Source organism: Camelus bactrianus, chromosome 1 (assembly GCF_048773025.1).
Source record: "Camelus bactrianus isolate YW-2024 breed Bactrian camel chromosome 1, ASM4877302v1, whole genome shotgun sequence".
NCBI classification, from domain to species: domain Eukaryota; kingdom Metazoa; phylum Chordata; class Mammalia; order Artiodactyla; family Camelidae; genus Camelus; species Camelus bactrianus.
In genome coordinates, this window is record NC_133539.1 from 39,633,702 (window position 1) to 39,650,228 (window position 16,527).

Genomic DNA, 16,527 nt, shown 5'->3' on the forward strand with positions numbered 1-16,527 from the left:
TAAACATAAAGATGCTCAAGGAACTCAGGAGAAAATGTATGAACAAATGAGAAGTTAGAAGTTTGAAACAAAGGATTAGAATATATAAAGAAGAACCAAACAGGGATGAAGAATACAGTAACTGAAATGAAAAATACACTAAAAGAAATCAACAGCAGATTAGGTCATACAGATCAGTAAACAGGAAGACAGGGTAGTGGAAATCACTGAAGCTGAACAGAAAAAAACAAAAGAAAATTTGAAAAATGAGAACAATTTCAAAGACCTCTGGGGCAACATCAAGCACACTAACATTTGCATTATAGGGATTCCAGAAGGAGAAGAAAGAGAGAAAGGGGAAGAGCACACATTTGAAGACGTAGTAGCTGAAAATTTCCTTAACCTGGGAAAGGAAACAGATACTCAATTCCAGGCAGCACAGAGAGTCCCTAACAGGATCAACACAAAGAAGACCACACTAAGACATACTGTAATTAAAATGGCAAAATTAAAGAAGAGAGAGTATTAAAAGCATCAAAAGAAAAGCAACAAGGGAACTCCATTAAGGCTATTAGCTGACTCTTCAGCAAAAACTCTGCAGGCCAGAAGGGAGTGACATGATATATTTAAAATGTTGGAAGGGAAAATACCTACAACCAAGAACACTCTACCTGGCAAGGCTTTTATTCAGATTTGATGGAAAGATAAAAAGTTTTACAGACAAGCAAAAGCTAAAAGAGTTAACCACCGTGAAACCAGCTTTACAAGAAATGTTAAAGGTACTTCTCTAAGCAAAAAAGAAAAGGCCACAACTAGAAATATGAAAATTTCTAGGTAAAGGAAATCTCATTAGTAAAGGAAAATATACAGTAAAGGCAGTAAATCAACCACATATAAAGCTAGTAGGATGACTGAAAGACAAAAGTAGTTAAATCATCTGTATCTATGATTAGTAGTTAAGGGATACACAAAGCAAAAATATGTAAAATATTAATTTAAAACAGTAATCACCAGCAGGGGAAAGTGAAAATGCAGGGTTGTTAAAATGCATTTGAAGTTAAGAGATCAGCAACTTAAAATAATCACATATATATAGATTGCTGTATATAAACTTCATGGTAACCACAAGCCAAAAATAAGTAATAGATACACAAAGAAAAGAAAAAGAAATCCAAACTTTAACACTAAATTTAGTCATCAAATCACAAGGGAAGAGAGCAAAAGAAAAAGAAAGGACTAAAAAAGAACTACAAACACAACCCCAAAACAATTAAGAAAATGGCGATAAGTACATAATTTTCTATAATTACTATAAATGTAAATGGACTAAATGCACCAATCGAAAGACATTAAGTGGATGAATGGACACAAAAACAAGACCCATGTATATGTTACCTACAAGAGAGTCACTTCGAATCTAAAGACATACACAGACTGGGGGAAGTGAGGAAAAAGATATTCTATCCAAATGAAAACAAACAAACAAAGCTGGAGTAGCAATACTTATTCAGACAAAATAGACTTTAAAACAAAGATTGTCACAAGAGACAAAGAAGGACATCACATAATGATCAAAGGATCAATACAGGAAGAAGATATAACAATGGTAAATATATATGCATCCAACATAGGAGCACCTATATACATAAGGGGAGAAATGGACAGTAACACAATAGTAATAGGGGACCTTAACACCCTACTTACATCAATGGGCAACTCATCCAGATGGAAAATCAATAAGGCAACACTGGCCTTAAATGACATAGTAGACCAGATGAACTTAATAGTTTTATATAGAATGTTCCATCCAAAAGCAGCACAATACCCATTCTTTTCAAGTGCACGTGGAACATTCTCCAGGATAGATCACATGCTAGGCCACAATAAAAGCCTTAGTAAACGTAAGAAAACCGAAGTCACATCAAGCATCTTTTCTGGCTACCTTGCTATGAGACTAGAAATCAACTACAAGAAAAAAACTGCAAAAAGCACAAACATGATTAGGCTAAATAATAAACATAAATAACAATAAAAATATGACCAGTAAAAATAAACTGAATAGCGAATAGCTCACTGAATAAATCAGAGAAATTAAAATATACTTGGAAAAAATAATAATGAAAATACAATGACCCAAAATCTATGGGACACAGCAAAAGAAATTCTAAAGGAAAAGTTTATAGCAATCCAAGACTAGCTCAAGAAACAAAAAAAATCTCAAATAAACAACCTAACCTGAAGGAACTAAAAAAGAACAGACAAAACACAAAGTTAGTAGACAGAAAGGAATCATAATGATCAGAGCAGAAATAAATGAAAGAGACTAAAAAAAATAGAAACGATTAATGAAACTAAAACTGGTTCTTTGAAAAGATAAACAAAGTTGATGAACCTTTAGCCAGACTCATCAAGAAAAAAAGAGGGCCCAAATACATAAAATCAGAAGTGAAAAAGGAGAACTTACAACCAATACCACAGAAATACAAAAATTAAAAGAGATTACTAAAAACAACTATATGCCAATTTAAAATGGACAACCTAGAAGAAGTGGACAAATTCCTAGAAATGTAAAATCTCCCAAACTGAACCAGGAAGAAATAGAATGTATGAACCAATCTTCTGGATCAATTACCAATAATGAAATTGAATCAGTAATAAAATAACTCCCAACAAACAAAAGTCCAGGACCACATGGCTTCACAAGTGAATTTACCAAACATGTAGAGACAAGTTTACCCATATCCTCCTCAAACTATTCCAAAAAATTGCAGAAGTAATACTTCTGACTCATTCTATGAGGCCAGCATCACCCAGATGCCAAAACTAGACAAAGATATCACAAGATATTAAAGAAAATTATAGGCAAATATCACTGATGAATGTAGATGCAAAAATCCTCAACCAAATATTAGCAAACTGAATTCAACAATACATTAAAGGATCATATGCTACCATAATCAAGTGGGATTTATCCCAGGGATGTAAGGATGCTTTAATATTCCCACATCAGTCAGTGTGGTACACCATATTAACAAATTGCAGAATAAAAACCATACGATCATCTAAATAGATGCAGAAAAAGCTTTTGACAGAATTCAGCATCCATTTATGAAAAATACTCTCAACAAAGTGTGTGTAGAGGGAACTTGCCTCAACATAATGAAGGCCATATATGACAAGCCCCTAGCTAACATCATACTCAATGGTGAAAAGCTGGAAGCATTTCCTCAAAGATTGGGAGCAAGACAAGGACGCCATTTCTCACCACTTTTATTCGACATAGTATTGAAAGTCCTAGCCACAGCACTCAGACAACAAAAAGAAATAAAAGGAATACAAATTGGAAAGAGAAAATAAAACTGTCACTGTGTGCAGATGACATGATTCTACACTTAGAAAATTCTAAAGACACCACCAAAAAACTACTATTCATCAGTGAATTCAGTAAAGTTGCAGGATGCAAAATTAATATACAGAAATCTGTTGCATTTTTACACTAAGAATGAACTATCAGAAAGAGAAATTAAGAATGCAATGCCATTTACCATCTCATCAAAAAGAATAAAGTATCTGGGGATAAATCTAGCTAAGGAAGTAAAAGACCTGTATTCAGAAAACTACAAGATGCTGATGAAAGAAATTGAAGATGACACAAACTGATGAAAAGATACACTGTGCTCATGGAGTCGAAGAATTAGTATTGTTAAAATGACCATACTATCCAAGTCAGTGCAGAGATTCAATGCAATCCCTATCAAAATACCAAGGCATTATTCAAAGACCTCGAACAAATAATTCTAAAATGTGTATGTAAACACAAAAGACCCCAAATAGCCAAAACAATCTTGAGAAAGAACAAAGCTGGAGGTATCATGTTTCCCGATTTCAAACTATACTACAAAGGAATAGTTATGAAAGCAGCATAGTACTGGTACAAAAACCAGACACTTCGATCAATGGAACAGAATTGAGAGCCCATAGGTGAACCCGCACTTATATGGACAATTAATCAATGATAAAGGAGGTAAGAATATACAATGAAAAGACAGCCTCTTCAATAAGTGGTACTGGGTAAACTGGACAGCTGCTACATGCAAAAGAATCAAACTGCACTGCTCTTTCATACCATGCACAAAAACAAATTCAAAATGGATTAAAGATTTAAATGTAGGACCTGAAACCCTAAAACTTCTAGTGGAAAACATAGGCAGTATGCTCTTGGACATTGATCTTAGCAATATTTTTTTGGTTGTGTCTCCTCAGGCAAGGGGAAGGAAAGCAAAAACAAATAAATGGGACTACATTAAACTAAAAAGATCTTACACAGCAAAGGAAACTATCAACAACAACAAAAAACAAATAACATGATTCAAAAATGGGCAGAGGATCTGAATAGACATTTTTCCAAAGAAAACATACAGATGACCAACAGGCACATGAAAAGATGCTCAACATCACTAATCATTAGGGAAATGTAAATCAAAACTACTATGAGGTATCGCTTCACACATGTTAGAATGGCTATTATCAAAGAGACAACGAACAAGTGTAGGTGAGAATGTGGAGAAAATAGAACCCTCATGCACATTGGTGGGAATGTAAATTGGTTTATTTCCACTATGGAAAACAGTTTGGAGATTCTTCAAAATATTAAAAATAGAACTGCCATATGACCTAGCAATTCCACTCCTGGGTATTTATCCAAAGAAAACAAAAACATTAATTAGAAAAGGTATATGTGCCCCTATGTTCGTTGTAGCATTATTTACAGTAACTGAGATATGCAACCCAAGTGCCCATTGACAAATGAATGGATAAAGAAAATGTGGTATGTATATATACAACAGAGTATTATTCAACCATAAAGAAAGAATGAAATCTTGCCATTTATAACAACATGGATGGGCCTAGAGGATATTATACTACAAGAAATAAGTCAGACAAATAATGACAAATTCTGTATGACTTCACTTGTATGTGGAATCTAAAAAAAAAAAACAAATGAACAAACATAACAAAATAGAAGCAGAGTAATAGATTCAGAGAAGAAATAGGTGGCTGCCAGAGGGGAAGGGGGTGGGGGAAGTAAAGAAATAGGTGAGAAAGATTAAGAGGTACAAATTTCCAGTTGCAAAACACATGAGTCACAGGTATGAAATGTACAGTGTGGGGCATACAGTCAATAATTATGTAATAACTTCGTATGATGACAGATGGGAACTAGACATTGTTGGTAGTGATTGTTTTGAAATGTATAGAGTTATTGAATCAGTATGTTATGTAACAGGAACTAACATAGTGTTATAGGCAATTATACTTAAGCAATCAAACAAACTCATAGGGAAAAGGTCAGATTTGTGGCTACCAGAGGCAGGGGAAATTGGATAAAGGCAGTCAAGAGGTAAAAACTTCTAGCTATAAATAAGTACTAAGGATGTAATGTACAACATGATCAATACAATTAACATTGCTGTATGTTATATATGAAAGTTAAGAGAGTAAATCCTAAAACTTTTTATCACAAAGGAGAATTATTTTTTCTATTGATTTAATTTTGTATTTATATGAGTTGACAGATGCTCACTAAACTGGTGATAGTAATTTCATGATGTATGTAAATGTGATCATATTGCTGTACACCTTAAACTCATACAGTACTATATGTTAATCATATCTCAATAAAACTGGAAAAAAATTAAAGAAGACATGATAGGTGATTACACTGAACAAAAAACCCCAAAGTAGCCATCTATAAATGCCAATATAGTGAATGCTATTCATCTTTACTATTTTGTAATAATTTTGTTTAACATATGCCATAGCCAACACTTTGGTCAAAACTGAGATAACATTTTACTGATTTGCTTGGTAGCAATCAGAGTGGTGACACACAAAGTATCTTGAAGGATCACAAGGGTGTGGAGGGAAGAGAGGAAATAATTACTCAATAGCTCTTGGAAGCCATCCTTCAATTAAGGTCAAATCACACCAATAAATTACAATGTTAAGATTGAATTACTTACTGTTTAAGATACTTTTCCCCAATTTAAAGATTTGGAAATCTTCAAAAGTGGAAAACTTGAGGAAAAAATTTTAATTGCATTTTTAAATAGCTAGATTTTTCAGATCACTTAGTGTGTATTCAGCTTCAAACAACAGGATACACTTCCAAAAGTGGCTTAAAAAAACAGTGGTTTCTTGGAGGGTAAGGGTATAGCTCAGTGGCAGAGCACATGCTTAGCATGCATGAGGTCCTGGGTTCAATACCTCCATTAAAAAAAAGTTCAAAAAAAGATAAGATGAAAACAGGAGTTTCCTACTTTACATCCAAGAAGTCTGGAGGAAGATGTTTCCAGGTTTCTCAGAGAAGCTCAACAATTGCTTCAGGCGGCAAGACTCTCCCGCCACCATCCTTGGTCATTGGCTCAGTACTCTCATGCTTGCACAATGGCTGCCCCTGTTTGAGGCGTTGTAAGTAAGTATGACAATATTTGGACCCCTAAAATGGATGTTTCTCCAAATGTCTTTTTTTTTTTTTAACAGAAGAAATCCTTTCCCAGACTTTTTATTTTCCACTGGCCAGAATTGAATCTGCTACTGGTTCCCCAGCTGCAAGGAGGAGCACCTGCCATTTCCAACCTACATCATAGGAGCCATGCTCTGCTAACAAGCAAAAGGCAGTACGTTGCCAACACACTCACTTTTACATATTGGTATGTGTCCTTGCAAACATTTCTCTCTTGCGGAGGCTTTATCTACTTTGTTTAAGTCATTCTGCACATCAGGTTTTGTAACCTGCCTTTATACTTCATATTGTACCATAAGCATTTGTTCCATAGTAATAGTCTTCAGAAATTTTGTTTTAAATGGTGACATAATATTTCATGCCAAAAACCACCTCCTAATTTACCTAATTTATAATAAGCAGTATTCTTATTTTCAGAAAACGTAGTGGGTAATAAGCACTGTATATCAGAGGCTTTCCACAAGCACCTCTAATACTTAAGACAATCCTGCAAGGTAGCTATTATCATTCCAATGTTACAAAAGAGGAAACTGAGAATCAGGGAGTCTAAAACTTACCGGATATTCCTGCTGGTAGATTGCAGAACAGGGAATTTGAACTCAGGCTCATCTGATTCCCAAACCAGCAAACATAGTATTTATTCAACATTGTTGTGGGGGAAAAGAAATGAAAACCCAAGTGAATGCCAATTCATAAATATAAATTAGTTAAGTTTATTATTGAGCAGAACCAAGTAAACAAAACAAACCCCTGAATTCATGCAAGATAGCAAGTGACTATGGATATTCAGCTCTATGTAAGTGGAACTGAAGTGCAGTTCATCATCTTGCTTTTAGTAAAGCATCAGCAGTTATTCAATTTGCATCAGGAGTTATATCGAGCTGACTCTAACATCTTGTTTTTCATAATTCTTGATCAGGCTTGATCTGACACTGTGTTCTTCATAATTCCTTATCAATACTTCCTTCAGTTACTCTAACAGTTCACCTAGCACATACAGTTAGTCACTCTTCAGCAGCCCTCAGTGAAGTTAAAGTTCAGTTTCTCATAGCATCAACGATAAAAACTCCTAATTTAACTCTTCATGTAGCAAAATAAATTCCCTGAGCCAATGGAAAATTCTGTGAACCTGATAGATACATACATACATACAATAAGATTAATAAGTAAATCTTATAAATCTATATATATGGGCACCTCCTACAATAGGCTTGGTCCATATCTTCAAAGAAGTGACAGTCTTTTTGTTCTGAAGACATTACATGCAGCATCTGTAGGTGTCAGCAGTTAAAGGGAATACATAAATAAAGGAAAAATAAGAGAGAGGGAGAAAACAGGGAAACATTGAAGAAAGAAATGTATATATAGGGCAATGGATGGGAAACGTGGACAGTGCTTAATTACTGTCAATTCTGCTATGACAGAATACTTTTTAGAGCAGACTGGAAAACAGCACAGGGCAAATGCTTCTGGCCTCTCAATGGGACTAGCAGAGACTAAGCCAAGTTCAGTTGCTGTCATGTCACTGATTGCATCAGTACAGTCTACCTTCTCTGAGGACACACCCTCCTCCCCTCCGGTCCAGGGACTTGGGCTCTTGATTACAACAAACTCCCTGTCCAGTTTCAGGCACTTTGTGCAGTCTAACTTACTTTCTGACCCTCTTCCAGGACATGCACCAAAGGGCTTTCCCAAATACCACCTCCTTTCAGTGTTCAGTTCCACCTTGCTTCCCTGCCCCATATGTCATTTCTGCCTTTGGAGTGGGTGGTTCCAGGGGAAAGGCGACATAAACAAGTTTCCTCTGGACCCCATACAGCAGAGCCAAGTAGGAAACGATACTGGCAGGTTTCCCTGGGAGGCCAGACACTTACTGACTGTCTGGCAGATGGGAAATCAGTTCTGCAGAGAACAGGGAAGACTCACAGATCCTCCCGGTCACCTGCTTTGCCCTCTGCCCTAGTTCCCAGGGCTGCTCTAGGGTCAGCGAACCAGAAACTTCCCCTCAGTCTGTCTGGCCTGACCAAGATAATTTGTTGGATTAGGCTTCGTGGTGGTTCTTCGCCTCATCCTAATCCAGGCCTTTGAAAGGGAGTGGGAAATTTATAGAATTGCTGTAGTTTGATTTTTGTGACTAACCAAGAAAGAAGTGTTGGTTTTATCTTTTCTCCATTCTAGATTACCAATATTTTCACTTAGTACCTTGTTAATAATCTAATACTTCAGGTTTGGAGTTTATTTGAGACAGGAAATGATGATGAGTAAATGAATATGTGAAAACTAAATCTTATCATATGGAAATAGATAGATATTAGATTAATAAGTAAATTTTATAAATTTATAGAAAGGATAGACTTTGGATAAATACAGAGCTGGTTTTCATTATGGCTCCCACATGTCCTGGCAGAGTGACCTAGGACAAGTTGGCTAACTTCTTCAAATGTCACTCAGTTGCTTCATCACTGAAATGAGGGTGATGATTTCTACCTCAGAGGGATGTGAAGAATGATGAGAGAGGCTGTCTATCAAGTGTCAGACATAGACTGATTGAATAGAAATACTAGTTCACTTTCCTCTCTCTGTAACCCATCAGCCTGAGAGAACATAGTTGTTGTTGGTTTTTTTTTTTTTTTTGAGTTTTTGAAATAATCAACAAATGCACTGAAGTATTAAAGCATTATCATGACCTCAAAGAGTTTATAATCTAGTTGGAGATATTAATGTTAAGTCACATGGAACAATAGAGAACATTACAAGCTCACAATTTAATTAAGTAATCTATTACATAATTCCGGTTATTGAATTACAGTTGATAAATAAAAATGGACTAGGGTTTTCTGTCAGATAGCCCTTCTCTCTTCCACAATCTTCTAGGTATTCTGGGGAGTAAGAAATAGGTCTGGGTTGAGGTTAATTATTTTAAAGTATTAATTTATATTTTTCTGTATAAAAATTGACTGACAGATGTACTTGATGACACTTTTAGGGGTGCTCCAAAGTCCTACTAATCCTCTGAGGAGAAGCCCAAACTCTCTTTCAAAAACAAACAAATAGGGAGGGTCTAGCTCAGTGGTAGAGGGCATGCTTAATGTGCTTGAGGTCCTGGGTTCAATCTCCAGAGCCTCTGTTTAAAAAAAAAAAAAAAATATATATATATATATATATATATATATATATATATATATATATATATATATATATATATATAAATAAACCTAATTACCCACCTTAAAAAAAAAGGTTTAAAAAAATCTTCTTAAGATTTTATGTTTGAATTAACCTCTCCTTCAAACTCTCTTATAAATCCCTAACACTTTGCTCCCACTTTATACCTATCATAATTATTATTACTGTATTTTATACAGGCAAATTTTCCCATGCTTATTCACATTCAATAAAAGAGTCCATCAAAAATTTATGAAATAAGAATTCTCAAGCTCCCTCCTACTCCCACTCACCAAAGAAGCAGACACTCTTCCAAATACCAAGAATAACAAAAACATGCAAGTTCCCTTTTGAAACTCCTCATGGAATCGAAACTCCATGGGGGAACATCGAACCTGTTGGACTTTTCATCTTTGTGTCTTACTTTAGAAGCATTTGAGAAACGTATGCATCTTTTTAAGTATTTTCAAATGACTCATGAGTCATGTTCCTTCCTGTCCATCTACTACAACTCCGGGAAGTTATTTACCATCTCTAGAAACTATTCTTCCATGTGTCTCTGGCCACTTCTTTTGCCACATGCTGAGGAACTAGGATGCGTTTCCTCCCAGGAATCAGACAAAGCAGTAAGTGTGGCAGAAAGACAGAAAGTACCATCTGGATAAGAACCAAGTAAGCTCAGTCCAAATTAAAGAGGAGAGTTGTCCTCTGTCCACTCTGTGCCAGACACTGCTCAAAGGATCTTATATATTAACTCATTTAATCCTCACAACAACCCTGTGAGGCAGATATGAATGTCTTCATTTTGTAGATGAGAAAAGTAGGGTGAGAGAGATGAAGTCGCTTATCCAAGGTCAAAGAACTAGTAAAGAAAAATACAAAGTAAATTAAGATTTCTTTATTTTAAGAAATTGACTCACATGATTATGAAGGCTGGCAAGTCCGAAATCTGTAGAGTGGGCCCAGCAGGCTCAAGAGCAAGAAAAGAACCCATGCCACAGTCCAAGTCGAAGGCCAGCTGCTGGCAGAATCCCCTCCTGCCCTGGCGAGGTCAGGCTTGTTCTTCTCAGGCCTTTAGCTGCGTGAATGAGGCCCACTCACACTATGGAGGGCAATCTGCCTTACTCAGAGTCAGCCAGTTTAAATGTTAATCTCACTGAACACAGCCTCACAGAAGCATCCAGAATAGTGTTTGACTTCATTGACATATCTGGGCACCATAGCCTAGCCAAGTTGACACAAAATGGCACAAAATATATATATATTTACAAACTTTTTCCTAAAAGATGGAAGATATTCTTGGGGATCATGAGTAGGAACATTTGAAAGCACTGTTCAAGAGCTAAAAATACACAAAGCATTGAGCCAAATTCTGTGTTGACCAACCATTAGACATAACTGAACATTAGGTTGCATAAATAAATCTTGACTATTAACCTTTTTTGAAATTGGCCTCTTTCTCCTAAAACCTGAGGGCAAACAAAAATCAGATTTTTCAAGATTTTCAAGAAAAATGATGCATTTCTGCATATAAATACTCTAGCTACCTGAAAGAACGAGGAGCAGTTCTACATTTACCAAAGCCTGAACTGGAAATAGGGCAGACTGGACAAAGCATTCAGACTTCTTTGTTTTCCAAAGGAGGAATGACAAGAACCCCCTCCCTCCACGACACACACACACACACACACACACACACACACACACGCACTTATACACATAAATTATGTATAAGTGATTTAAAATTAAATTTAAACAAATTAAATTAAAGTGATGTAATTTCTTCCAGAATGTTGTGGGTAGCCCTGGTGATGAGAAATTATCTAAAGCACTGGTGTAAACACTATTCAGAGGGGATATACCAGACAATCCATTAGGATGCAGGTAGAAAATACTGGAATATATTAATTCTCTTATGAGAATGAGTATATTATGTATGAATAGTTTTAGTTTAAAATAAAATGTAAAACAAATATTCATATTGACACTTGCCCTGGTGATTGTCTACCAATCACTTGTCACATATCGTATGAAAGAGGGCCTTGGGGATGAGTGGAAGGTATACAATGTCATAGGGTTGACAATGGTACCCTTCCTCATTGGTTTTTTATATGTCATAGATTACATGTGCCTGGTGAAATGGATTTACAAATTCTAGTCTGATTTCAACCTAACTAACCCTCACAAAATGAACAGGTGACTAAAAATCATCTTCTAGCAACTGATTGAATATGCTAATGATACATGCACAAATGAACAATGAGAAAACTGCAGAGCTGACACTTCTATTCCTAGCACAAACTCGTCAGACTCATTATCAAAAATATTACTGAAATATCAATTTGTATGCATTAATGTTTTGTATGGTTAATATACGAAATACAGATTACTATTTTTAAAATATCCCATCATATCAAGAGATTGTAAAAGTGACCACAAATTGTATCCATCCTGTATGCATGCCCTTTGCAATGTAACTTTGCAGTTGCTCCCATGATGAGCTAAATTCTTTTCTTCCATCCCTCAAATCTGGACTTGACCATGTGGATAAAGGGATGGTAGAAACACTTACACAAGCAGAGAGCTGAAAAGTAGTTGTACACTGGGGCTTGCTCCCTTGCTGCTCTTGGGAATCCTGGAGCCACTATATATAAATAAGCCTAAATTAGCCTGCTGGGTGATGACGTGTGGCCCAGTATGAGAGCCAGCTAACTGCCATGTATATGAGTGAGGCCGCTGACTGCCAGCTGACCAGGAAAACATGAGTAAGAACCCCTGAGATCAGCAGAAGAACTTTGCAGCTAATCTGGTGCAAAGTGCTAACCACAGGATCAGGAGCTGATAAATAAATGATTATTGTTTGGGGCAACTAAGTTTTGGAGTGGTTAGTTACACAGTAAAGACTAACTGATATGAAAATTAGTACCTAGAAGTGGATTTCTGTAGTAACAAAAACCTAAAACATGTGGCCTGGGGTTTCTGAATTGGGCAGAGACTGAAAGAACATTAAGAACTCAGTAGCAAAAACTAGGAAAAGGGCAAGCAAACTACTAGTGGTAACTGGAAAAACTGAGGAAATGGCTATAGCTGGTCAGAAAAATGGCAACATGCATCATTTTGTTAAAAACTATTGGCATAATGGTTGCCTACAGGAACCTGGAAGATTTTTTCTTTTTGGAAGATTTTTAAAAAGATTTATTGAAGGGTAGTTGATTTACAATGTTAGTTTCAGCTGTACAGGAAAGTGATTCCGTTATACATATACATTGTTTTATTCAGATTCTTTTCTATTATATGTTATCACAAAAAACTGAATATGGTTCCCTGTACTATACAGTAGGTCCTTGTTGTTCATCTATTTTATATATAGTAACATGTGTCTGTAAAGGGCAGAGAGGGATAAATTAGGGGTTGGAAGATTTTTTTTTAAAATACATATTGCTAATGAATTTATGGGCCTTGCAAAATGATTTCTGGACCAAACTAAATTGGTTTCATTTAGTTGCTGAGGAAGAAAGAAAAGAGCTGAAGAAAAAAATTAGAAGGAATATACAGGAAATAGAACTGTTTTTCATCCCTAATCTCTCTCTCTCTCTCTCTTTTTTTTTTTTTTTTTGGCTTTTAATTTATTTATTGAGGTGTAGTCAGTTTACAATGTTGTGTCAATTTCTGGTGTACAGCATAATTCTTCAGTCATACATGAATATACTATATTCATTTTCTTATTCTTTTTTACCATGAGCTACTACAATTGAATATATTTCCCTGTGCTATACAGTATAAACTTGTTTATCTATTTTATATATACCAGTCAGTATCTGCAAATCTCAAACTCTCAGTTTATCCCTTCCCACCCCCCTCCCCTCTGGCAACCACAAGTCTGTGTATTCTATGTCTGTGAGTCAGTTCCTGTTTTATATATAAGTTCATTTATCTTTTTTTTTTTAGATTCCACATATGAGTGAAGTCATATGGTATTTTTCTTTCTCTTTCTGGCTTACTTCACTTAGAGTGACATTCTCCAGGACCATCCATGTTGCTGCAAATGGCATTATGTTGTCATTTTTATGGCTGAGTAGTATTCCATTGTATAAATGTACCACAGCTTCTTTATCCAGTCATCTGTCAATGGACATTTAGGTTGTTTCCATGTCTTGACTATTGTAAATAGTGATGCTATGAATGTTGGGGTGCAGGTGTCTTTTTGAATTAGGGTTCCCTCTGGATATATGCCCAGGAGTGGGATTGCTGGACCTAATCTCTTCAGCCAGCAAAAAATCCAAATGAAAGAAGCCTGAGTTGTGGCTATTAAAGTCTATTAAGATATTCGAAAGAATTAAGGTGTCATATAGTAGGTTCTCTTAACTATATAAAAAAAGGTGGGGAGGGGTATCTAAGAATTTTAAGGCTATTATCCCTTATTATCCCACAACAGACTGACACACCCACAAAATTCTCTCTCTAATGAATTGTTGGTGTGACTTTTCTTGGACCAAGTAGACTCAAGTCAGATTCAGAGGGAAACCACCAAGTATTAAGAGTTGTACTGTTGAAAGCACCACATACTTGGATTGAAGAAATTAGACTGCTCAAATTACACAATATGGGTCTTTCCTTATAGAAAAGGAACAATATCTCAGAAGATAACCAACAGTTCAGAAAGTGGAGCTAAGTCTTGGAAAGCAGTGAAGCAGGGAGATGAAACTAGACCTAATCAATGAGTATTTCATGCCCCCAGAATGGGGAGACCCAGCAACAGATGTCCTACTGGATTTCAGTGTTGTTGTAGACCCATGGCTGCTTTGTGTTTACACGCTTCCACTTTCTGGTGGTAGTATCTACTGTAATGGACCTATCCCTGCCCAATCGTGTGTTGGGTGTGTTGAGGGACGATAATTAGTCCTTTTTATTTCATAGGTTGCCAGAACAAGAAAACCTCATTTGAGGAGCCTCATCTGACCTGATTTGGACCACAAGATGCCACACTAGCCTGATACCATAATTAGATGAGATTTGGGACGTGTTACATGTGGAAGGAAAGGTAATTATTTTGACCAAAGGATAGACTTCTAGATTGCAAAAATGGCTATAATACATTGTAGCTTCTTCCATCAAGAGATGTCTATTTCTCCTTGAATCTAGACAGGTCTTGTGACATTTCTCACCATTAGTATGCGGCAGAAGTGATACTGTACCAATTCCAGGCCTGGACCACCCTTGCTTTCTCTGATCATGTCAACCATGTGAACATATGTGGGCTACCTGCTGCATGATGACAGGTATGTGGGCCCAGTCACCCTTGTCACTCCAGCCAACAGCCAACCAACACAGAAGCAGAACTGCCTGATTGATTTTTTTTAGCTGCTTAGAGACACTTGAGTCAGCTAAATGAGCTAGTTGAGAAAAGTACCCAGTTGCTCCCAGCCAGAACTGCTGACCCAAGAATTGTGAAATAAATAAATGGTTATTGTTTTAATAAATGGTTAGTGTCACAGAAGCACTTATTGATGTCCTGTCCTTCCTCCTCTGGTCTTCAGTTCTCCCTCTGTCATAGACCAAGTGTCCATTAATCAGGGGGTCGGTTTTTGCACATTGTACTCTATTCCAGTGGTCTGTTTATCTGTGTCTGTACCAGTTCAACACTACGTTATTTAACGTAGCTTGAATTAAGTCTCCCCCTGCAACACACCTTTTTCTTCTTCAGGAGAGCCTTGCCTATTCTTGATCTTTTGTTCAACTCCATAAATTTTGGATAAATTTATCAGGAACAATAGGAAAAAATCACATTGTTAGGATTTTTTTTAATTGAAATTTTGTTAAATCCATAGACAAACTTGGAAGAATTGACATATTTGTAATATTGATCCTTCTCGTCTACAAACATCTCTCCATTATTGAACTGTTCTTTGGTCTCTTCTAATAAATTTTTATAAATTCCCACATAAATATTTTGTACATCCTTTTTGAATTTATTCATAAGTACTTTATACTTCTATTGTTAATATAAAAAATTTTCCCAACTGACTATATCAGTGTGAATGACTCACTAATTGTAATAAGTTGTGGATATTTGAATATTTTCTACTTAGAGAACAGTCTAATGAAAATAGCTCTCTCTCTACCCCTTATGATTGACTGGATAAATCCACAGCAATAGCTGCAAATACAAGATGAAACAGAGGGGAGAAACAGCAGTGAAGCCAAAAATACCCGCTTCTTTCATTACAAGTTTGTAAGTCTGAAGCAGACTGAATAGAGGAAAGGAGTAACTACTTGAATAAGAGTTTGTAATTTTGATATTCCACTTGCAGGGCATGGAGGCAAATTATTATTAGAACAGATCAAAATTTTATTTTCCAAGAGCGACTGCAGGGTGCCTGGCACAACAGGACACTTGCTATCTTAAATGCTCCAATCAGTAAAAACAATTTGGCTTTATGAAAAAAATACATAGCATGTTTCTCTGAGATGGCAGGGAAATGAAGGTACCCCTAAAAACCAACATTAAAGTGAAAATGGGAAACCTAGGAGGTAAGCAAGAACCAAAGCCAGCATTTATCTGACAACATCTCCCGACCCTTGGTGACTTCAAGTTTCTGTTTTTATGATCACCAATTCTGGTGACAGAAGACAAATCTCAGGGACCTCCAAGGTTGGGAGTCTAGTAGGACCACCCCCTGCATAGCTGGGATCCAGTGGGGCAAATAATGGCCCTCTAGAGATGTTTATGCCGTAATCCCCTGAATCTGTGAATATGTTGTTACATGGCAAAAAGCAACTAACGTTGCAGGTGGAATTAAAGTTGCTAATCAGCTGACCTGAAGATATATAAATGCTCCTGGATTATCTAGTGAGTC

At 36.2% G+C, this 16,527-nt stretch overlaps 1 long non-coding RNA gene across 5 annotated transcripts in view; it reads left to right on the top strand.

The window, feature by feature from the left end:
- LOC105077926 (uncharacterized) overlaps positions 1-16,527 on the top strand; it is an 87,763-nt gene that overhangs the window by 48,821 nt on the left and 22,415 nt on the right. For 4 of the 5 annotated variants that reach the window (XR_012506436.1, XR_012506435.1, XR_012506438.1 and 1 more), the window contains exons 7-9: positions 6,523-6,692; positions 14,588-14,711; positions 14,813-14,949. This is a non-coding gene — a long non-coding RNA (uncharacterized LOC105077926). Of the gene's footprint in view, positions 1-6,522; positions 6,693-14,587; positions 14,712-14,786; positions 15,171-16,527 lie in introns of those variants that run through there. The other variant, XR_006718790.2, reaches the window with a different exon arrangement.